Source organism: Heptranchias perlo, unplaced genomic scaffold (genome assembly GCF_035084215.1).
Source record: "Heptranchias perlo isolate sHepPer1 unplaced genomic scaffold, sHepPer1.hap1 HAP1_SCAFFOLD_389, whole genome shotgun sequence".
NCBI classification, from domain to species: Eukaryota; Metazoa; Chordata; class Chondrichthyes; order Hexanchiformes; family Hexanchidae; genus Heptranchias; species Heptranchias perlo.
In genome coordinates, this window is record NW_027139401.1 from 188429 (window position 1) to 211841 (window position 23413).

The window sequence follows — 23413 nt, forward strand, 5'->3', positions numbered from 1 at the left end:
ACACTCCCAGAGCAGGTACAGGGTTAGATACAGAGTAAAGCTCCCTCTACACTGTCCCATGAAACACTCCCAGGGCAGGTACAGGTTTAGATACAGAGTAAAGCTCCCTCTACACTGTCGCATCACACACTCCCAGGATAGGGACAAGGTTAGATACTAAGCAAAGCTCCCTCGACACTGTCCAATCAAACACTCCCAGAGCAGGTACAGGGTTAGATACAGAGTAAAGCTCCCTCTACACTTTCCCATCAAACACTCCCAGAGCAGGTACAGGGTTAGATACAGAGTAAAGCTCCCTCTACACATTCCAATCAAACACTCCCAGAGCAGGTACAGGGTTAGATACAGAGTAAAGCTCCCTCTACAATGTCCCATCAAACACTCCCAGAGCAGGTGCAGAGATAGATACAGAGTAAAGCTCCCTCTACACTGTCCCATCAAACACTCCCAGAGCAGGTACAGGGTTATATACAGAGTAAAGTTCCCTCTACACTGTGGCGTCAAACGCTCCCAGGGCAGGTATAAGGTTAGATACAGAGTAAAGCTCCCTCTACACTGTCCCATCAAACACTCCAAGGGCCGGTACAGGGTTAGATACAGAGTGAAGTTCCCTCTGCACAGTCCCATCAAACACTCCCAGAGCAAGTACAGGGCTAGGTACAGAGAAAAGCACCCTCTGCACTCTTCCATCAAACACTCCCAGGGCAGGTACAGAGATGGATATGAAGGGATTCGCAAAATTTCACATGTTCCCCCCCTGCCCAAAGATTTATTGGAGTTATTTAAGAAACCCTGGTGTGACTGTGTTTTAAAAGAATCCAGGGCCTCTCAAAATGGCTGCGGTCAGACACATGGCAAAGGGTTTGCAGCCTTTGAAATTGGATTCTCTGACAGCTTGGCAGGCTCCATGTTTAACACGTCTGCAAACAACTTTCCACAAGAGCAGACAGGGCTCTTTGAACAATGCAGTGAGGCAAGCACAGTTGCATTCACACCCTGAGGCAAGACATCAACGTTGCCTCCCTACACAATCAAAGTTCGAGCAGAAGTAACCCCAGGACTTAGGTGACCAATTAAGGAACATTCGGAACAATGGAAAGCAGTTATGGAACCGATCAGTACAGGTACCGGCCATGAATGTAAATGGGCCAAGATTGGGGCCCTCTTGTCTTACGTTTTCGCGCCCAAATCGGACAATGGAGCAAACTGATGAGGTGCGGAAATAACCTATTACCGGGAGGGTATAACTGGGTCGTCCCAGAACCTCTCTCTCTCTTCGCCTCGGCCCGGCGTCCTGCTTGCCTGCTAGCAACCAAGAAAGAAGGCCGTCCAGTAAACATCACAACCACGTGTCGACGGCAGCAGCAGTGCACAGGGGCCAGGCCTTTTCATCTGTTTCATCGGTGAGCATCATTTCTTTTTCTTTTTCTTTCTGGCGTCACAAGACAACCTAGCGAGGTGTAAGGGTGGGAGTGAAAGGGGTCTTGCTAAAATTGTGATTTTAGAATTTTCCCTCGATGTGTTCGTTTCTTCCACCCCGTTAAGTGTAAGACTATTGCATCCATAGCGATTCATTTTATCTTTTGGATAATACTGGTTACCGAGTAGTTTTAGTTTTGTCATTAATAAACATTGGTTTTCCTTGCACCAATCCACTGGTCTGTTCGTCTGTCCTGATGACCGCTCGATAAGTCCTGAGCTCAGAATCAGGAAGGGGAAAGCGATTCGAAACCGCACAGCGGGCAGGGCAGCTCAGGAAAAACATAACTGGCAGACCAACAATAAGCCCCGGAAACAAAAACCCCTTACAGATACTGAGTGAAGCTCCGTCTACACTGTCACATCAAACACTCCCAGGGCAGGTACAGGGTTAGATACAGAGTAAAGCTCCCTCTGCACTGTCCCATCAAACACTCCCAGGGCAGGTACAGGGTTAGATACAGAGTAAAGCTCCCTCTACACTGTCCCATCAAACACTCCCAGGGGCAGGTACAGGGTTAGATACAGAGTAAAGCTCCCTCTACACTGTCCCATCAAACACTCCCAGGGCAGGTACAGGGTTAGATACAGAGTAAAGCTCCCTCTACACTGTCCCATCAAACACTCCCAGGGCAGGTACAGGGTTAGATACAGAGTAAAGCTCCCTCTACACTGTCCCATCAAACACTCCCAGGGCAGGTACAGGGTTAGATACAGAGTCAAGCTCCCTCTACACTGTCCCATCAAACACTCCCAGAGCAGGGACAGGGTTAGATACAGAGTAAAGCTCCCTCTACACTGTCCCATCAAACACTCCCAGGGCAGGTACAGGGTTAGATACAGAGTAAAGCTCCCTCTACACTGTCCCATCAAACACTCCCAGGGCAGGTACAGGGTTAGATACAGAGTAAAGCTCCGCCTACACTGTCCCATCAAACACTCCCAGGGCAGGTACAGGGTTAGATACAGAGTAAAGCTCCCTCTACACTGTCCCATCAAACACTCCCAGAGCAGGGACAGGGTTAGATATAGAGTAAAGCTCCCCCTACACTGTCCCATCAAACACTCCCAGGGCAGGTACAGGGTTAGATACAGAGTAAAGCTCCCTCTACACTGTCCCATCAAACACTCCCAGGGCAGGTACAGGGTTAGATACAGAGTAAAGCTCCCCCTACACTGTCCCATCAAACACTCCCAGGGCAGGTACAGGGTTAGATACAGAGTCAAGCTCCCTCCACACTGTCCCATCAAACACTCCCAGGGCAGGTACAGGGTTAGATACAGAGTAAAGCTCCCTCTACACTGTCCCATCAAACACTCCCAGGGCAGGTACAGGGTTAGATACTAAGCAAAGCTCCCTCTACATTGTCCCATCAGACACTCCAAGGGTCGGTGCAGGGTTAGACACAGAGTAAAGCTCCCTCTACACTGTCCCATCAAACACTCCCAGAGCAGGGACAGGGTTAGATATAGAGTAAAGCTCCCCCTACACTGTCCCATCAAACACTCCCAGGGCAGGTACAGGGTTAGATACAGAGTAAAGCTCCCTCTACACTGTCCCATCAAACACTCCCAGGGCAGGTACAGGGTTAGATACAGAGTAAAGCTCCCCCTACACTGTCCCATCAAACACTCCCAGGGCAGGTACAGGGTTAGATACAGAGTAAAGCTCCTCCTACACTGTCCCATCAAACACTCCCAGGGCAGGTACAGGGTTAGATACAGAGTAAAGCTCCCTCCACACTGTCCCATCAAACACTCCCAGGGCAGGTACAGGGTTAGATACAGAGTAAAGCTCCCTCTACACTGTCCCATCAAACACTCCCAGGGCAGGTACAGGGTTAGATACAGAGTAAAGCTCCCTCTACACTGTCCCATCAAACACTCCCAGAGCAGGGACAGGGTTAGATACAGAGTAAAGCTCCCCCTACACTGTCCCATCAAACACTCCCAGGGCAGGTACAGGGTTAGATACAGAGTAAAGCTCCGCCGGCACTGTCCCATCAAACACTCCCAGGGCAGGTACAGGGTTAGATACAGAGTAAAGCTCCCTCTACACTGTCCCATCAAACACTCCCAGGGCAGGTACAGGGTTAGATACAGAGTAAAGCTCCCCCTACACTGTCCCATCAAACACTCCCAGGGCAGGTACAGGGTTAGATACAGAGTAAAGCACCCTCTACACTGTCCGATCAAACACTCCCAGGGCAGGTACAGGGTTAGATACAGAGTAAAGCTCCCTCTACACTGTCCCATCAAACACTCCCAGGGCAGGTACAGGGTTAGATGCAGAGTAAAGCTCCCTCTACACTGTCCCATCAAACACTCCCAGGGCAGGTACAGGGTTAGATACTAAGCAAAGCTCCCTCCACATTGTCCAATCAGACACTCCAAGGGTCGGTGCAGGGTTAGATACAGAGTAAAGCTCCCTCTACACTGTCCCGTCAAACACTCCCAGGGCAGGTAAAGAGATAGATACAGAGTAAAGCTCCCTCTGCACTGTCCCATCAAACACTCCCATGGCCGGTACCGAGATAGATCCTGAGTAAAGCTCCCTCGACAGTGTCTCATCAAACACTCCCAGGGGCAGGTACAGGGTTAGATACAGAGTAAAGCTCCCTCTACACTGTCCCATCAAACACTCCCAGGGCAGGTAAAGAGATAGATACAGAGTAAAGCTCCCTCTGCACTGTCCCATCAAACACTCCCAGAGCAGGTGCAGAGATGGATACAGAGAAAAGCTCCCTCTACACTGTCCCATCAAACACTCCCAGGGCAGGTATAGGGTTAGATACAGAGTAAAGCTCACTCTACACTGTCCCATCAAACACTCCCAGGGCAGGTGTAGGGTTAGATACAGAGTAAAGCTCCCTCTACACTGTCCCATGAAACACTTCCAGGGCAGGTACAGGTTTAGATCCTGAGAAAGCTCCCTTTGCACTGTCCTATCAAACACTCCCAGGGCAGGTACAGGGTTAGATACAGAGTAAAGCTTCCTCTACACTGTCCCAACAAACACACCAAGGGCCGGTACAGAGTGAGATACAGAATAAAGCTCCCTCAACACTGTCCTATCAAACACTCCCAGGGCAGAGACAGAGATAGGTACAGAGTAAAGCTCCCTCTATACTGTCCCATCAAACACTCCCAGGGCAGGTACAGGGTTAGATACTAAGCCAAGCTCCCTCTACATTGTCCCATCAAACACTCCAAGGGTTGGTACAGAGAAAGATACAGAGTCAAGCTCCATCTACACTGTCCGATCAAACACTCCCAGGGCAGGTACAGGACTAGATGCAGAGAAAAGCTCGCTCTGCACTGTTCCATCAAAAACTCCCAGGGCAGGTACAGGGGTCGATACAGAGCAAAGCTCCCTATACGCTGTCCCACGAAACACTCCCAGGGCAGGTACAGGGTTAGATCCTGAGTAAAGCTCCCTTTACACTGTCCCATCAAACATTCACAGGGCAGGTCAAGGTTTCGATACAGAGTGAAGCTCCATCTACACTGTTTCATCAAACACTCCCAGGGCAGGCACAGGACGAGACACAGAGAAAAGCTCCCTCGACACTGTCCCATCAAACACTCCCAGGGCAGGTAGAGGGTTAGATACAGAGTAAAGCTCTCTTCACACTGTCTCATCAAACACTCCCAGGATAGGTACAAGGTGAGACACTAAGCGAAGCTCCCTCTACATTGCGCCATCAAACACTCCAAGGGTCGGTGCAGAGATAGATACAGAGTAAAGCTCCCTCTACACTGTTCCATCAAACACTCCCAGGGCAGGTACAAGATTAGATACAGAGTAAAGCTCTCTTCACACTGTCCCATCACACACTCCAAGGAGAGATACAAGGTGAGCTACTAAGCAAAGCTCCCTCGAAATTGTCCCATCAGACACTCCAAGGGTCGGTACAGAGATAGATACAGAGTGAAGCTCCCTCTACACTGTCCCATCAAACACTCCCAGGGCAGGTACAGGACTAGAGACAGAGTAAAGCTCTCTTCACACTGTCTCATCAAAAACTCCCAGGATAGGTACAAGGTGAGACACTAAGCTAAGCTCCCTCTGCATTGTGCCATCAAACACTCGCAGGGCAGGTACAGGGTTAGATACAGAGAAAAGCTCCCTCTACACTGTCCCATCAAACACTCCCAGGGCACGTACAGGGTTAGATAGAAGGTAAAGCTCCCTCTACACTGTCCCATGAAACACACCCAGGGCAGGTACAGGTTTAGATCCTGAGTAAAGCTCCCTTTACACTGTCCCATCAAACACTCCCAGGGCAGGTGCAGGGTTGGATACAGAGTAAAGCTCCCTCTACACTGTCCCATCAAACACTCCCAAGGCAGGTACAGGGTTAGATACAGAGTAAAGCTCCCTCCACACTGTCCCATCAAACACTCCCAGGGGCAGGTCCAGGGTTAGATACAGAGTAAAGATCCCTCCACACTGTCCCATCAAACACTCCCAAGGCAGGTACAGGGTTAGATACAGAGTAAAGCTCCCTCCACACTGTCCCATCAAACACTCCCAAGGCAGGTCCAGGGTTAGATCCAGAGTAAAGCTCCCTCCACACTGTCCCATCAAAAACTCCCAGAGCAGGTGCAGAGATAGATAAAGAGTCAAGCTCCCTCTACACTGTCCCAAGAAACACTCCCAGGGCAGGTGCAGGGTTAGATACAGAATAAAGTTCCCTCTACACTGTACCGTCAAACACTCCCAGGGCAGGTACAGGGTTAGATACAGAGTAAAGCTCCCTCTACACTGTCCCATCAAACACTCCCAGGGCAGGTACAGGGTTAGATACAGAGTAAAGCTCTCTTTGCACTGTCCCATAAAACACTCCCAGGGCAGGTACTGGTGAGAATCCCTGTGTGGTCAGTGTCCAGTAAAGTATTAAAATGCCTCCGTGGCAAAGGAGCAGAATGCAAAATAGTTAGGCAAGGGTTAATTAGTTGGTAGCTGAAGTTGGTACAGGGGGCCCCCCTGCTAGGCCATATGTTTGCGTAGTCAGCAGGCCTGCATTGTCTTATCAATGTGGAAGTCTTTGATGTGATTCAGGGTCTGGTCTGAGTGTCTCCATGTTGCGAGCTAATCAAGATTGGGAACAGCTTCGCAAGACCAAAAGGGACATTACTAATGAGAAGAAAAGGATGCATCCATCAGTGTCTGTCACTGCGGCATGATCAGGCCATGGGCTACCTGTGATTGGCTTGAAATCATGTAACCGAGCATGGCCAACCTGTGCCCGGCTTATGATTGGTGTTGATCCTTGTGTTAACGATGTTCCAACCCCTATTGATCTGTATAAAGGTAAGAATTTTTGTCTATGTCTTTGTCTTCTTATTCTGTTAGAATCGTCCGGACTCCCTCAGGAGTCTGAATCGAAGCGACAGACTATGTCCTGCTATTAAAGTTGTGTTGAACTTTAAAGGTGTATTCGACTCAGTGTTTGCTGAACCAGACTGAGGGGACAAAAAAAGAATCCAGTTCATCATTTGGTTGCCCATACGGGGACCTCAACAGTCGTTCACCGAGAGTTCGCGGAGTAAGAGGCGGATTTGTCTTGTACACGGAGGAAGGAGAGAGCGCGCCCGATGCGAGTAAAACTTTCTTTACTATATCGGCTTTCCTGAATCTGTTAAGTCTGACGACGAATCGTCCAATCGCTAACACTCGTGTGGCGTCCTTATGAGATTCAGGTCAGTCTGGCGAATACACAGAGATAGCAGGAAGAGGTCAGTGGTCGAATATCACTGAGGGTCAGTACATGTACTGAGGGAATAACTTGTAAGCGGTAGGTCAGTGATCGAACTGTCACTGAGGGTCAGTGATCAAAATTATCACTGAGAGTTAAAGTTCGAGTTCTTGGTAATTGGATATAAACCGGAACTTCGGGTCAGTGATCAAAATTATCACTGAGAGTTAGAGTTCGAATTCTTGGTAATTGGATATAAACCGGAACCTCGAGTCAGTGATTAAAAATCGCTGAGGATTAGGGTTCGAATTCCTGGTGATTGGGTATAAACAGGAACTTCGACTCCCTGGTGGTTGGGTATGAACGGGAACTGATTGCTTGTGCTGATCGACTACAGAAGGAAGTGCCTGTCTCAAACGTGCAGCCTTAGACCGGTTGTTAAGAGGGGAGATCCCCCACGCGAAGGTCAGGACCCTGAAGTGGGCGTAGAGACCAAAGGCACTTAGGATTGTGAGGCACATGGAGTCAGGTCCATCGTTGAATTCTGTTCGAATACGGTTGTATTAACTAGTTGACTAAGAGTAAAGGAAAACGGGACATAGAATGGGTAATTGTCTGGATGCCACTGCAGAACCGCGTAGTGCCTTACAGACTTTGTGTGAAAAATATCCGGACAAGGCAAAACAATTTAGACAATTGTCAGGCGGGTTGAATAAAAAATTGGGGCATGATCAATGGCCATTGGGAGGAACTAAAGACCTGGATATTGCCATGAAAGCACAGGAATTAATTTGGAAAAGTAATAGAGGCAAACCAGCCAAAGGGTTAATTGCTTTATGGAGACAGTACTGTCAAGAAATAAAAGAAGCTTCGTTATTAGCAAGTTGGCAGGATAACGCGTTGAAGTTAGGGATAGGACTCACTGAAGGAGGGGTGGTCAAGTCCGTAGAGGTCCTAAAAGGAGAATGTGCTCATGAAAAGAGCTCTAAAAAGAGGTCTGAAAAGACCTTGGGCGAGTCTAAAGCAGTTGATGAAAGTGGAGTACGTAATCCAATGATTGGCCTTGTCTTGGCTGAGGGGGACGAGGATGAATTGGATGAGTGGAATTGTAGGTCCCGTGTAGCTCCCCAGGGTCCTAGTGCCCCTCCTGAGTACAGTAATATCTATTCTTCAGGGCCGACGGGACCGACTGTTCAAACCCCTGTGATAATGCCTCAAATTGTCTCCCCGGTTGCCTCCCGTACCAGAAGTAAAACTAGGGAATTATTGGCTCCAATATTTAAATTCTCAGCCAGCCCACTTAGTTTAAGACAGCAGAGAGATCAGAGACTGGACAGTCAGAAACTTAGAGACGCAGACAGTGGAGAGTCAGGAGACGACTTGCCATCACTAAACTTAGAACGTACTACTGAGACACTAGCTAGGTATGAGCCGACCCCTCGTCAGTTACCAATGAGGCCGATGCCTAATCCCGCTTTTGATCCAAACCCAGCCAACGCTGGAGTAGCCGGCAACTCCCGAACGATAGATGTGTACTGTCCATGGAAACCCAACGAGATAATGGCCATTCTAACCGGGGTGCCGGATAGGAGAAAGTCCTTAAGACTACCGTTTCCGTCTATAATGCAGAATCAAGGGACTTATGGTCGCTAATACAGCAAGTTTTAACCCATGCTGAACATACCAAATCCCTGGACCAATTGAATGTCCGGACTCATGTCACATTGGTAGCACAGATACCAAACAATGATGTTAAGCGCCAGGAGCGTCTTTTGGGTGCCCTTAGTGCTACTCTACGAAAACCAATTGACATAACTAAGATCTTAGACACCAGGCCTAAAAAGGGCGAGGGAGCAGACGAATATTTGGAAAGATTCTCGGAAGTATACCAGAATCAATCAGGAGACACAGCGTACCGTGAGGGAAGAGACTCACCACAGTACTGCGGTATGCTACTGAACTGCCTACCGATTCAGGTTGCTCAAGCAATTAGGACTAATAATATGGACTGGTCAGAGAATAGTTCCAGCCAGATGAATAGGGCAGTGAAATACTACTGGACGGATAATAAGCATCAGGAAGGTCAGGCCCAGGTTCGAGTTAAAACTAAGTATGTGGTGAAAAAGGAAGGGCCGAAACGCACCTCAGACAGAACAGGATATCAGCTGGAGCCTCAGTGTTGTGTTCCAGGATGGGTTGACGGAGAAGGGTATGGGTACGATACACACCCTAACGGGACCAACCGCCCCTAGTTATGGCCCACCCTACGTTCCTCCGAGACGTAATTTTGAAAGGAGAAGAAGAGGAGGGAGACAAACAGGGTCAGATGCCTGTTTCAATTGTGGTCAGCAAGGCCACTGGAGCAAGGAATGTCCCTCCCGTAGACAGGGAAGAGGGGGCCATATGCAAGGGCAGCGAAGAGGAGGTTGGCAAGGGAATCGAGGACGAGGAAGATATACGGACTTTTCCCAAAATAATCCGTTCCCCCAGTATTGACTAGCTAACCTTGTGGTAAACGGGATCCAGTCAGAGCAGGAGCCCGTTCTGTCACTGATGATTAAAGGAAACCCACATATATTCTTGGTAGACACCGGAGCAACCATGTCATCTGTCCGATGGGAGCTCAATCTCCCTGAGTCCGGGGAAAAACAGAGTCTGTCTGGTTTTCAGGGACAAGTGAGCCAATACCCGATATCTGAACCAGTGGAAGTACAATTTGGAAATGAGTCAGTAAAACACCAATTTGTAATTACAAGTGGACTAGACTGTAACCTCATGGCTAGAGACTTGCTATGTGCATTCCGCCTGAGCATTGAGTGCGGGGGACGAAGGACTGACTGTGAAACCATGGGCCCCCAAAATGCAGTGTTATGTTTCCATCACCCCACAATGGTGGTCTCTAGACTTCGAAGATGAGGGTTCCCTTCATGTAACCTTGGCCTACGATATGAGTGGGAAAAATAAGGAATTGGAGGACTTTTACCGAAGCTATATAGGAACGGAATGGGAGGTTATCCGTCGGGCTATAGTTACAGGACCAGAAGGGAGAGCAGAGTATGTTGAGATCCCCTCAGAGTTGTGGAAGGAAGCACCTACTACAGGTTACATCACTCGGGGTGCTGCGAAAACAATGGGATGGGATCCAGGATACTTTGAAATAAAGGGAGTCCCACATATTACCCGGGAGGTGAATTACCCGTACCATGCGAAAGATTTAGGACCCATGATAAAACAGACAGTTGAACAAGCTGATCCAAATAATCGACAGACACCAAGGGTTAACAGGGCACAATTGCGCCACCATGTGGGCAATGAAAAACCAGAATATGTTAATCCGCAAGTGTGGGCAGAGGATCCCACACAGGTAGGATGCATTAAAATGATTCCTATTCATATTGCCCTACAGGAGGATGTTGTATTACCCTCTATTCGACAATATCCACTAAAGCAACAGGCGATACCAAGCATTGACAAACTGATCGCTGGGTTGTTAAAGCAAGGGATCTTGATCAAATGTCAATCCCCGTGTAACACGCCCATACTTGCAGTTCCGAAACCAGGCAAGCTAAACCAGTACAGATTAGTACAGGATTTGCGATCAATCAATGCCATTGTACAGCCGCTGCACGCGCTAGTGCCCAATCCAGCTCATATTCTGGCTCAAGTTCCTGCAACAGCCAAAGTCTTTGCAGTAGTCGATCTCCAACACGCCTTTTTCGCCTTACCGTTAGACCCATCAAGCCAGTATCTTTTTGCCTTCACTTACAAGGGACAGTAGTATACGTGGACACGACTGCCACAAGGCTTCGTTAACTCCCCAACATTATTTTCTAGATGCTTACAGGAACAGTTACAGACATTGACTTTAAAACAAGGGTCTGCTCTAGTCGAGTATGTGGATGATCTGTTGATAGCCAGCCCTGATGAGCAGAGTAATCGAAAAGACACTGCCCAACTGCTAAATCACTTATCCTCGCTAGGGTACATAGTATCCCAATCGAAAGTATTAGTGGGCCAACAGAGGGTTAAGTTTCTTGGAGTCATGATCTCAGCAACCGAGCGAAGCTTAGAAAGAAGCAGGATTGAACCAATCTGTCAATTCCCTGTACCTCGCACTGCAAAGGAGGTACGTCAGTGGATGGGAATGGTAAACTATTGCAGACAGTGGATCCCTAACATTGCCTTGGACACTAAATTATTAATGCCATACACCAGCATAGAGGGCGAATTTCAACTAGATTCTGACGCCTTCGGAGCATTTGAGAGATTAAAGGAAGCTTTGTCACAAGCACCCGCATTGGGGAGACCCTTGTATGACAGACCATTTCAGTTGTACTGTACTATCCTCGCTGATTGCTCGACTGCTGTTTTGACTCAAAAACATGGCGACAAGCATAGACCAGTGGCGTACTATTCTTCGAAGTTAGATCCGGTAGCGCTAGGACATCCAGTTTGTACTCAGATTTTAACGGCCATTTACAATAGCCTACAGTCAGCTGCTAATCTGACTTTACAACAGGACATCACTGTATACAGTTCACACTCGGTAACTGCATTATTAGGACAGCTGCAGACTCAACATCTTACCATGGCTCGACAGAATAAGTATGAGATATATCTGCTGAATAATCCTAAACTGCGATTTAAACATTGTACTACTATCAACCCAGCATGTTTTCTCACAGAGCCACCCATGGAACAGACTGATCCAGGACATGATTGTTTATCTTTAATTAAAGAAGACACTTCTGTCAGAGACGATCTATCTGATGTCCCAATAAAGGATCCAGACATAACTATGTACGTAGATGGGAGTGCCTCTATTGGTTCCTTTGGAGAGAAACTTTCTGGATATGCAATAGTGGACCAGGACGGTAAAACTGTTGAATCTGCTGCTTTTGAGTTTCCATATTCTGCCCAGCAAGCGGAGCTGTTTGCACTGATAAGAGCTTGTGTCCTCGGGAAAGACCAAAGGGTTAATGTGTATACAGATTCGAGATACGCTTTCGGGGTAGTTCACGATTTTGGACAGTTATGGAAAAACAGAGGGTTTCTGACTTCTGTAGGTACGCAGATTTCCCATCAGAAGTTAGTCTCAGATTTGTTACAAGCCCTTATGCTACCAAGACAGATCTCAGTTATAAAATGCCCCGCCCACACGACAAGACAGACCCCAGTAGATATAGGGAATAGATATGCTGATCAGGAAGCTAAGGAAGCGTCCCAGACACAGAGGGTGGTTGTCCCTAGAATGATGAGTCAGACTAAAAGCTCAAACAAAAGCAAGTCTCCCTCTGAAAAGCCAATGCCAACCATCCAAGACGTCATTAAATTACAGGAGGACGCTCCTGACTGTGATAAACAATTGTGGAAACAACTTGGTTGTACTTATGACTGTGTATCTAAATTATGGGTTACCCCTGTGGGGCAGACCTGTATGTCAGATAAATTAGCAGTATGGGTTATTGAATGTGTACACTTTGCAACTCATTGTGGTGCCAAAGCTGTTAGTGATACGCTGCTGGCCACTTGGTGGCATCCTAGGTTGCAAGCCCTAGCCCAGAGCATTAGCAGTCGCTGTCTCATTTGTCAACAATACAACCCTGGGAAGGGAGTGCCTTGCGAATGGGGAAAGACCTCTTTGCCGGAAGGTCCCTTTGAGACCCTCCAGATGGACTACATTGAGTTGGAAAGATGTCAGGGTTATAAATATGTTTTAGTTATTGTTGATGTATTTAGTAAATGGATAGAGGCCTATCCGACAACGTATAACAAAGCCTCCACTGTTGTTAAAGTTCTGATGAAAGAGATCATCCCTAGATACGGAATCCCAAATCAATTGAGTTCAGATAACGGCCCTCATTTTGTGGGTCAGGTGAACAAGGAATTCTGCACCCAAATGGGCATCAAACAACAGTTACACTGTGCCTACAGGCCACAGGCCGCTGGGTTGGTCGAACGAGCTAATCAGACTTTGAAAAATAAACTGGCTAAACTGCAGGCAGAGACTGGTACTACTTGGCTTAAACTTCTTCCTCTCGCCTTATTTCAGGTACGTACTACTCCGGCTGGGGTAGCACGGTTAAGTCCTGCTGAAATTATATACGGGAGACCCCTCAAGACCCCGTGGAATCAAAACGTTCCGAAAACTGTCCACTTTCACCACATGACACCAGAAATGACCAATTACATTTTGTCATTAACTAAGGCATTGAGAAGCCTCCACTCTCGGGTACGAGCTGCCTACGTCGAACTTCCTCCTATAGCCAGTCCATCTAAAATCGAACCGGGAACGTACGTGTTAATCAGGAATTGGACAAGGAAAGGACTGGAACCTCGTTGGGAGGGGCCCTATCAGGTTCTACTCACCACCCCTACCGCTGAGTAGGTAGAGGGGAAGAGTGCCTGGGTTCACCTCCACCACTGTAAAACTATCAGTCCCACGTCTCAAATTTAAAATGCTAACTTCTCTTTTCTTCTAAGAAATCTTCCCTATACAGGTATCGTGACCAGCTATGAAAGTCTTCCCTTGGATCTTCTGCCTTGAACTCTTGCTGACCCTGGGAGTAACCAAAGAGAGAACATGTCGACGGGACCAGCCTAAGCGCATACACCACCTATGCAAAGGAGACGTACTTCGATGCAACGATAATGACCCAGACGGATTCGGAAGGTGGAACATCACCCGGATAGACGGATGTGCCGGGCTCCTGAGGCAGCCCCACCGCTCGATAGAGTTAGGAATATCGCATGGAGGAATACCTTGTTATTGGACTGAGTGCAAATATGATTATGTTTGTAAACGTGAAGGGGAAAAGACCCCTGAGCTGTGTCAACAAGAGAGAGATACACAGAGGTACGATCGGTACCTGAGATTTAACCAAGGGAGAAAGCGTAATGGGTTAGCCCCCATAGAGATTTTTAACTATCTAAGATTAGAGGGTTCTCTGCCACAGAGATATAAGAGAGATCTCCAACTCCAAAAGCGTGAACTGCACGTTAACACCTTCCTGTACATGAGTTATGTGTATGCCAAACGGCAGGGTATCTCTAGCTGTTGGGTGTGTTCCCACATTCCTATCCATTCCAAGGGAGGTATCCCTTTAAAGCCGATTCCCTTTACGTCCCATGAATCCGCGGAATGGGTCATAAGATGAAACAATTCGGGAAATACGATAGGAACCCCGGAAACAATAGAATGGGCATCAGCAGGGTATCGTCTTAATGAGTTTAGAGGATGGTACCAGCCTAATTACAATCGAGCCCATAAGCCCCCGTTCCTGCTCTTGACCAACACGTCTAGACCAAACGGGACGGTATGTTGGAATAAGAATGCCCCAAATAATGGCCCTTTTATGGGACATAGTGATTGCAGCACCACCCACTATTGGCTACCGCCCATAGTCAACCTGACTACCCAGGGCATGTTCCAGGGCCAGTGGGCCCCAACGCTTAATAAAACCAGTGGGTTGCCGTGTAATCACCCTGACTCTCAGCCTTTTATATATATGGCTAAAGAGGGAAATTTAACTGCATATAATGGTACGTATTTCATATGCGGCCATAAGGCATACCCATGGTTGCCTCAGAACTGGATCGGGTCCTGTTATTTAGGATATGTAGTACCATATGTTCATCACATGCCTTCCCTAGCGGATCATCACCAGTATAGGCCTAAAAGGGCAATTACAGAAACGGAGCGATATTTCGCTATTTTGTTCCCCGGGTATGGGGTAGCCAAGACAATCAAGGAAATTCGGCAGGTGGCTTCGGTATTCGAAGAAGTAGCCAATGACACCGCAGTAACACTGAAGGATATTAATGCAGAAATGATAGCCATTCGGACAATGGCCTTGCAGAATCGCATGGCTCCAGACTACCTGTTAGCCGCAAAAGGGGGAACATGTGCACTGATTGGATCAGAATGCTGCACCGATATACCAGATAACTCGGAAAATATAACTAATCTGGCTGAGCATATACAGAAAGCCGTACCGAAACTACACCAAACCCCAGGAGAAGGTTGGTTAGAATGGCTTCTCAGTGGCTCATGGGGATCGTATTTGATGCACGGATTAGTTATTCTAATTGTAGCAATACTTACTTTTAGCCTGATTGTTGCTTGCGTCAAAATCTGCTGTAAGGTAGCAATGGAACAAATTCGAGTCTGAGACTCTGCTCAGGCAGAACTGATGAGTGAACAAGGGTTGGTTATCATGAAATGATAAAAGGGGGAAATGAGAATCCCTGTGTGGTCAGTGTCCAGTAAAGTATTAAAATGCCTACGTGGCAAATGAGCAGAATGCAAAATGGTTAGGAAAGGGTTAATAAGTTGGTAGCTGAGGTTGGTACAGGGGGCCCCACTGCTAGGCCATATAGAATCATAGAATCATAGAAGTTACAACATGGAAACAGGCCCTTCGGCCCAACATGTCCATGTCGCCCAGTTTATACCACTAAGCTAGTCCCAATTTCCTGCACTTGGCCCATATCCCTCCATACCCATCTTACCCATGTAACTGTCCAAATGCTTTTCAAAAGACAAAATTGTACCCGCCTCTACTACTGCCTCTGGCAGCTCGTTCCAGACACTCACCACCCTTTGAGTGAAAAAATTGCCCCTCTGGACCCTTTTGTATCTCTCCCCTCTCACCTTAAATCTATGCCCCCTCGTTATAGACTCCCCGACCTTTGGGAAAAGATTTTGACTATCGACCTTATCTATGCCCCTCATTATTTTATAGACTTCTATAAGATCACCCCTTAACCTCCTACTCTCCAGGGAAAAAAGTCCCAGTCTGTCTAACCTCTCCCTGTAAGTCAAACCATCAAGTCCCGGTAGCATCCTAGTAAATCTTTTCTGCACTCTTTCTAGTTTAATAATATCCTTTCTATAATAGGGTGACCAGAACTGTACACAGTATTCCAAGTGTGGCCTCACCAATGCCCTGTACAACTTCAACAAGACATCCCAACTCCTGCACTCAATGTTCTGACCAATGAAACCAAGCATGCCGAATGCCTTCTTCACCACCCTATCCACCTGTGACTCCACTTTCAAGGAGCTATGAACCTGTACTCCTCGATCTCTTTGTTCTATAACTCTCCCCAACGCCCTACCATTAACGGAGTAGGTCCTGGCCCGATTCGATCTACCAAAATGCATCACCTCACATTTATCTAAATTAAACTCCATCTGCCATTCATCGGCCCACTGGCCCAATTGATCAAGATCCCGTTGCAATCCCAGATAACCTTCTTCACTGTCCACAATGCCACCAATCTTGGTGTCATCTGCAAACTTACTAACCATGCCTCCTAAATTCTCATCCAAATCATTAATATAAATAACAAATAACAGCGGACCCAGCACCGATCCCTGAGGAACACCGCTGGACACAGGCATCCAGTTTGAAAAACAACCCTCTACAACCACCCTCTGTCTTCTGTCGTCAAGCCAATTTTGTATCCAATTGGCTACCTCACCATGGATCCCATGAGATTTAACCTTATGTAACAACCAACCATGCGGTACCTTGTCAAATGCTTTGCTGAAGTCCATGTAGACCACGTCTACTGCACAGCCCTCATCTATCTTCTTGGTTACCCCTTCAAAAAACTCAATCAAATTCGTGAGACATGATTTTCCTCTCACAAAACCATGCTGACTGTTTGCGTAGTCAGCAGGCCTGCATTGTCTTATCAATGTAGAAGTCGTTGATGTGATTCAGGGTCTGGTCTGAGTGTCTCCATGTTGCGAGCTAATCAAGATTGGGAACAGCTTAGCAAGACCAAAAGGGACATTCCTAGTGAGAAGAAAAGGATGCATCCATCAGTGTCTGTCACTGCGGCATGATCAGGCCATGGGCTACCTGTGATTGGCTTGAAATCATGTAACCGAGCATGGCCAACCTGTGCCCGGCTTATGATTGGTGTTGATCCTTGTGTTAACGATGTTCCAACCCCTATTGATCTGTATAAAGGTAAGAATTTTTGTCTATGTCTTTGTCTTCTTATTCTGTTAGAATCGTCCGGACTCCCTCAGGAGTCTGAATCGAAGCGACAGACTATGTCCTGCTATTAAAGTTGTGTTGAACTTTAAAGGTGTATTCGACTCAGTGTTTGCTGAACCAGACTGAGGGGACAAAAAAAGAATCCAGTTCATCACCGGGTTCGGTACAGAGTGAAGTTCCCTCGACACTGTCCCATCAACACTCCCACGGCAGGTACAAGGTTAGATACAGAGTAAAGCTCCCTCTGCACAGTCCAATCAAACACTCCCAGGGCAGCTACAGGGTTAGATGTGGAGTAAAGCTCCCTCTACACTGTCCCATCAAACACTCCCAGGGCAGGTACAGGGCGAGATACAGGGAAAAGGTCCCTCTATACTGTTCCATCAAACACTCCCAAGGCAGGTACAGGGTGAGATACAGAGTAAAGCTCCCTCCACACTGTCCCATCAAACACTCCCAGGGCAGGTACAGGGTTAGATACAGAATAAAGTTCCCTCTAACTTGTACCATCAAACACTCCCAGGGCAGGTACAGGGTTGGATACAGAGTAAAGCTCCCTCTACACTGTCCCATCAAACACTCCCAGGGCAGGTACAGGGTTAGATACAGAGAAAAGCTCCCTCCACACGGTCCCATCAAACACTCCCAGGGTCAGGTACAGGGTTAGATACAGGGAAAAGCTCCCTCTAGACTGTCCCATCAAACACTCCCAGGGCAGGTACAGGGTTAGATACAGAGTAAAGCTCCCTCTACACTGTCCCATCAAACACTCCCAGGGCAGGTACAGGGTTAGATACAGAGTAAAGCTCCCTCTACACTGTCCCATCAAACACTCCCAGGGCAGGTACAGGGTTAGATACAGAGAAAAGCTCCCTCCACACGGTCCCATCAAACACTCCCAGGGCAGGTACAGGGCTAGATACAGGGAAAAGCTCACTCTAGACTGTCCCATCAAACACTCCCAAGGCAGGTACAGAGTTAGATACAGAGTAAAGCTCCCTCTACACTGTCCCATCAAACACTCCCAGGGCAGGGACAGGGTTAGATACAGAGTAAAGCTCCCTCTACACTGTCCCATCAAACACTCCCAGGGCAGGGACAGGGTTAGATACAGAGTAAAGCTCCCTCTACACTGTCCCATCAAACACTCCCAGGGGCAGGTGCAGGGTTAGATACAGAGTAAAGCTCCCTCTACACTGTCCCGTCAAACACTCCCAGGGCAGGTACAGGGTTAGATACAGAGTAAAGCTCCCTCTACACTGTCCCATCAAACACTCCCAGGGCAGGTACAGGGTTAGATACAGAGTAAAGCTCCCTCTACACTGTCCCATCAAACACTCCCAGGGCAGGTACAGGGTTAGATACAGAGAAAAGCTCCCTCCACACGGTCCCATCAAACACTCCCAGGGCAGGTACAGGGCTAGATACAGGGAAAAGCTCACTCTAGACTGTCCCATCAAACACTCCCAAGGCAGGTACAGAGTTAGATACAGAGTAAAGCTCCCTCTACACTGTCCCATCAAACACTCCCAGGGCAGGGACAGGGTTAGATACAGAGTAAAGCTCCCTCTACACTGTCCCATCAAACACTCCCAGGGCAGGGACAGGGTTAGATACAGAGTAAAGCTCCCTCTACACTGTCCCATCAAACACTCCCAGGGGCAGGTGCAGGGTTAGATACAGAGTAAAGCTCCCTCTACACTGTCCCGTCAAACACTCCCAGGGCAGGTACAGGGTTAGATACAGAGAAAAGCTCCCTCTACACGGTCCCATCAAACACTCCCAGGGCAGGTACAGGGTTAGATACAGAGTAAAGCTCCCTCTACACTGTCCCATCAAACACTCCCAAGGCAGGTACAGGGTTAGATACAGAGTAAAGCTCCCTCTACACTGTCCCATCAAACACTCCCAGGGCAGGTACAGGGTTAGATACAGAGTAAAGCTCCCTCTACACTGTCCCATCAAACACTCCCAGGGCAGGTACAGGGTTAGATACAGAGTAAAGCTCCCTCTACACTGTCCCATCAAACACTCCCAGGGCAGGGACAGGGTTAGATACAGAGTAAAGCTCTCTTTTCCCTGTCCCATCAAACACTCCAAGGGCACGTACAGGGATACATAAAGAGAAAAGTTCCCTCCACACTGTCCAATCAAACACTCCCAGGGGAGGTACAGGGTTAGATACAGAGAAAAGCTCCCTCTACACGGTCCCATCAAACACTCCCAGGGCAGGTACAGGGTTAGATACAGAGTAAAGCTCCCTCTACACTGTCCCATCAAACACTCCCAAGGCAGGTACAGGGTTAGATACAGAGTAAAGCTCCCTCTACACTGTCCCATCAAACACTCCCAGGGCAGGTACAGGGTTAGATACAGAGTAAAGCTCCCTCTACACTGTCCCATCAAACACTCCCAGGGCAGGTACAGGGTTAGATACAGAGTAAAGCTCCCTCTACACTGTCCCATCAAACACTCCCAGGGCAGGGACAGGGTTAGATACAGAGTAAAGCTCTCTTTTCCCTGTCCCATCAAACACTCCAAGGGCACGTACAGGGATACATAAAGAGAAAAGTTCCCTCCACACTGTCCAATCAAACACTCCCAGGGGAGGTACAGGGTTGGATACAGAGTAACGCTCCCTCTACACTGTCCCATCAAACACTCCAAGGGCCGGTTCAGGGTTAGATACAGAGTAAAGCTCCCACTACACTGTCCCATCAAACACTCCCAGGGCAGCTACAGGGTTAGATACAGAGTAAAGCTCCCTCTGCACTGTCCCATTCAACACTCCCAGGGCAGCTACAGGGTTAGATGCAGAGTAAAGCTCCCTCTACACTGTCCCGTCAAACACTCCCAGGGCAGCTACAGGGTTAGATACAGAGTAAAGCTCCCTCTACACTGTCCCATCAAACACTCCCAGGATAGGTACAAGGTTAGATACTCAGCAAAGCTCCCTCTACATTGTCCCATCAAACACTCCAAGGGTCGGTACGGGGTTCGATACAGAGTAAAGCTCCCTCTACACTGTCCCATCAAACACTCCCAGGGCAGCTACAGGGTTAGATACAGAGTAAAGCTACCTCTACACTGTCCCATCAAACACCCCCAGGGCAGCGACTGGGTTAGATAGAGAGTAAAGCTCCCTCTACACTGTCCCATCAAACACTCCCAGGGCAGGTACAAGGTGAGATACAGAGTAAAGCTCCCTCTGCACTGTCCCATCCAACACTCCCAGGGCAGGTACAGGGTTAGACACAGAGTAAAGCTCCCTCTACACTATCCCATCAACCGCTCCCATGGCCAGTACAGAGATAGATACTGAGTGAAGCTCCCTCTGCACTGTCCCATCAAACACTCCAAGGGTCGGTACAGGGTTAGATACAGAGTAAAGCTCCCTCTGCACTGTCCCATCCAACACTCCCAGGGCAGCTACAGGGTTAGATACAGAGTAAAGCTCCCTCTGCACTGTCCCATCCAACTCTCCCAGGGCAGCTACAGGGTTAGATACAGAGTAAAGCTCCCTCTACACTGTCCCATCAAACACTCCCAGGATAGGTACAAGGTTAGATACTAAGCAAAGCTCCCTCTGCACTGTCCCATCCAACACTCCCAGGGCAGCTACAGGGTTAGATACAGAGTAAAGCTCCCACTGCCCTGTCCCATCAAAACTCCCAAGGCAGGTAGAAGACTAGATACAGAGAAAAGCTCCCTTTCCACTGTTCCATTAAACTTATAGGGAGAGGTTGGATTGACTGAGACTTTTTTCCCTGGAGAGTCGGAGGTTTAGGGGTGATCTTATAGTGGTCTATAAAACAATGAGGGGCATAGATAAGGTAGATAGTCAAAATCTTTTCCCAAAGGTAGGGGAGTCTTTAACGAGGGGGCATAGATTTAAGGTGAGAGGGGAGAGATACAAAAGGGTCCAGAGGGGTAATTTTTTCACTCAAAGGGTGGTGAGTGTCTAGAACGAGCTGCCAGAGGCAGTAGTGGAGGCGGGTACAATTTTGTCTTTTAAAAAGCATTTGGACAGTTACATGGGTAAGATGGGTGGAGAGGGATATGGGCCAAGTGCAGGCAATTGGGACTAGCTTAGTGGTATAAACTGGGCGACATGGACATGTTGGGCCGAAGGGCCTGTTTCCCTGTTGTAAACCTCTATGATTCGATGATTCTATGATTCTAATCTCATGTCAGGTACAGGGCTAGATACAGAGAAAAGCTCCCTCTACACTGTTCCATCAAACACTCCCAGGGCAGGTAAATGGTTAGATACAGAGTAAAGCTCCCTCAACACTGTCCAATCAAACACTCCCAGGGCAGGTACAGGTTTAGATCCTCAGTAAAGCTCCTTTTACACTGTCCCATTAACCACTCCCGGGGCCGGTACAGAGATAGATACTGAGTGAAGCTCCGTCTACACTGTCACATCAATCACTCCCAGGGCAGGTACAGGGTTAGATACAGAGTAAAGCTCCCTCTACACTGTCACATCAATCACTCCCAGGGCAGGTACAGGGTTAGGTACAGAGTAAAGCTCCCTCTGCACTGTCCCATCAAACACTCCCTGGATAGGTACTAGGTTAGATACCAAGCAAAGCTCCCTCCACCTTGTCCCATCAAACACCCCCAGGGCAGGTACAGGGTTAGATGCAGAGTAAAGCTCCCTCTACACTGTCCCGTCAAACACTCCCAGGGCAGGTACAGGGTTAGATACAGAGTAAAGCTAACTCTACACGCTCCCATCAAAAACTCCCAGGGCAGGTACAGGGTTACATACAGAGTAAAGCTCCCTCTGCACTGTCCCATCAAACATTCCCAGAGTAGGTACAGGGTTAGATGCAGAGTAAAACTCCCTCTACACTGTCCCATCTAACACCCCCAGGGCGGGTACAGCAGGGGTTAGGTGCTGAGTAAAGCTCCCTCTACACTGTGCCCTCAAACACTCCCAGGGCAGGTCCAGGGATAGATACTGAGTAAAGCTCCGTCTACACTGTCCCATCGAACACTCCCAGGGCAGGTACAGCACGGTTTAGATCCAGAGTAAAGCTCCCTCTACACTGTCCTGTCAAACACTCCCAGGGCAGGTACAGGGTTAGATACAGAGTAAAGCTCCCTCTACACTGTCCCATCACACACTCCCAGAGCAGGTACAGGGTTAGATACAGAGTAAAGCTCCCTCTACACTGTCCTATCAAACACTCCCAGGGCATGTACAGGGTTATTTCCAGAGTAAAGCTCCCTCTACACTGTCACATTAAAAACTCCAAGGGCCGGTCGGTGCAAGCTTATATACTGAGTAAAGCTCCCTCTACACTGTTCCATCAAACACTCCCAGGGCAGGTCCAGGGTTTGATACAGAGCAAAGCTCCATCTACACTGTCCCATCAAAAACTTCCAGGGCAGGTGCAGCACAGTTCAGATCCAGAGTAAAGCTCCCTCTACACTGTCCCATCAAACACTCCCAGGGCAGGTACAGAGTTAGATCCAGAGTAAAGCTCCGTCTACAGTGTCCAATCAAACACTCCCAGGGCAGGTGCAGGGTTCGATGCAGAGATAGAGCGAGAGATACAGAGCGAGAGATACAGAGAGAGAGATACAGAGAGAGAGATACAGAGAGAGAGATACAGAGAGAGAGATACAGAGAGAGAGCTAAAGAGAGAGAGAGAGAGAGAGAAACAGAGAAAAAGAGATACACAGAGATGCACACAGAGAGAGAGATACAGAGAGAGAGACAAAAAGACAGAGACACAGAGACAGAGAGATACATAGAGAGAGAGATAGAGAGAGAGAGAGAGAGAGAGACACACACATGGACACAGAGAGAGATGCAGAGAGAGAGAGTTGCAGAGAGAGAGACAGAGAAAGAGAGAGAGAAACGGAAAGAGAGAGAGAGTCACAGAGTGGAAGACACACACAGAGAGATACACAGAGAGAGAGAGATACACAGAGAGAGAAAAAGGGAGCGAGACATATAAAGAGAGAGAGATAGTGAGATACATAGAGAGAGAGAGATATGCAGGGAGAGAGATACATCGAGAAAAGCTAGCGTAAAATTTGGGCTGTTGGGTTAAAGGCAACGATGAAGTGACTATTGGGTACACGGCGGTGGTCTTTACCCTAAAACCACACTGAAATGCGCTTTGTGTAGATTAGACTAACCCTAATTAAAAGCTTTAATACAACGCTTGACTACTAACAAAATGGACACTATTAAACAAA

At 48.0% G+C, this 23413-nt stretch overlaps 1 protein-coding gene across 1 annotated transcript in view; it reads right to left on the reverse strand.

Moving 5' to 3' along the window:
• LOC137311985 (CD48 antigen-like) overlaps window positions 1–23413 on the reverse strand; it is a 42134-nt gene that overhangs the window by 13157 nt on the left and 5564 nt on the right. The gene's annotated exons all lie outside the window — the stretch shown is intronic.